We start from the raw sequence: 2,020 nt of genomic DNA on the forward strand, positions 1-2,020 counted from the left end.
GCCAGGAGAGAGAGATAGGAGAGACAGCCAGGAGAGAGTGAGGAGAGACAGCCACGAGAGAGAGCGGGGGGAGGCAGCCAGGAGAGGGAGTGAGGAGAGAGAGCAAGGAGAGACAGCCAGGAGAGAGAGCAAGGAGAGACAGCCAGGAGAGAGAGCCAGGAGAGAGAGCAAGGAGACAGAGTGAGGAGAGACAGCCAGGAGAGACAGCCAGGAGAGAGAGCGAGGAGAGACAGCCAGGAGAGAGTGAGGAGAGACAGCCAGGAGAGATTGAGGAGAGACAGCCAGGAGAAAGAGACAGCAAGGAGAGAGAGGGGAGACAACCAGGAGAGAGAGACAGCCAGGAGAGAGAGGGGAGACAACCAGGAGAGAGAGACAGCCAGGAGAGAGAGAGAGACCGCCAGGAGAGAGGAGAAAGACAGCCAGGAGAGAGGAGAGAGACAGCCAGGAGAGAGACAGCCAGGAGAGAGAGAGAGGAGACACAGCCAGGAGAGAGAGATGAGAGACACAGCCAGGAGAGATGAGAGAGACAGCCAGGAGAGAGAGCAAGGAGAGAGTGAGGAGAGACAGCCAGGAGAGAGTGAGGAGAGACAGCCAGGGAAGAGAGAGGAGAGAGACAGCCAGGAGAGTGTGAGGGGAGACAGCCAGGAGAGTGTGAGGGGTGACAGCCAGGGGAGAGAGTGAGCAGAACCCCTGTGCCCTTCTAGACTTACCAGCACCCTGTGTTTCAGACACCTCCTTGTTACCTGAGTTCCAGCATCCCTCCGTGTCCCATGCCTCCTTCATACACTCATTGGAACACCCGGACCCCATGGTTGCCCCAGTCCACCTGACATTGTGACATCTTGTGTCCGGTTTTCAGCTGGCCTGAAACCCGGACGCAGCACATACAGGACTCAAACCCCAGACCGTCCGGGTGAATCCTGGACAGGAGGCAGCCAGAGTAATAGCTATGCCCCCCGCTGCTGCAAAAGGTAAGAGCCCCCTCTTTGTCCTCAGGCTCCCCTGCTGATCTGATGGGACCTGGGCCTGGTACAGAAGGGCCGGTTCTACCCCCCCTGGTACTTTGAGACCCCTGCTCTAAGGTATGATGTTTTGGGTTTGTAACAAACATGTGCTATATGTATTACATTATGTACGGAAAGCTCACAGTTTGGTTTTGACAGCATAGTAAAGATATTTTAGCCATTGACCCATGGGGGATGGGGGGGTATGAAACGCGAGTTTTTTTGTCCCCGGTGCTGGGAAGATCTACCGTTTCCCCATCTTGTATGTGTATAGACTGCTCATTGACATGTAACATGTATGTAACATGGATTGATCATAACAAGACTATACAATCAGTTCACTCATCTTCCTGTATGGGGCAGACTCCGGGATTTGGGGCTTCATGACATAGATTTGGGGATTTGGATGTTTATAGAAAAGGATAACTGACAACATACTTGTATGAAGGTACCATAGAGTCCGGCATGATGAGGTTCCTGCTCACTACACTAGATATATGTCCATAGACTAATACATTTCAGTACATTGCAGCACTTTTGTTCCCGGTAATACATTTCGGATCATTGGACCGCAGTACCGTCACAACGGATCCTTCCCTCCAAAGTCCAGTATGAGAGCTGAGTTCCCCCGGAGCCACGGCCACCATTGTACTGCCAGTATGGGATCTTATCAGAGATGTGTGACAACTTGGGTCAGACCAGGAAACTCTCAGGCGATGGGGGTACTTACATTTTATTTAGCAGCAAAGATCTATAAATATTGATTTACAAACATGTTTCATCACTTTCCCGTCCAGAGTCACCTGACCGCCGGAAACTGAGAGAAACGTAACAAAGACGACGAATCTTCAGAGATTCCGGACGATGGAAAGTGAATATCGCGGACAGGCGCGGACAGATAGAAGCTGAATGTATCCTGGAGGACCCGGAGAGCTTTATTATGTCAATTCCGACTTCCCCTCCCAAACTTGGCCCCGCCCCTCCCTCCTCCCTCATCTCACTATTTGTCAGTGTAG

Source organism: Nanorana parkeri, unplaced genomic scaffold (assembly GCF_000935625.1).
Source record: "Nanorana parkeri isolate BGI_ZX_2015 unplaced genomic scaffold, ASM93562v1 scaffold2065, whole genome shotgun sequence".
Lineage (NCBI taxonomy): Eukaryota > Metazoa > Chordata > Amphibia > Anura > Dicroglossidae > Nanorana > Nanorana parkeri.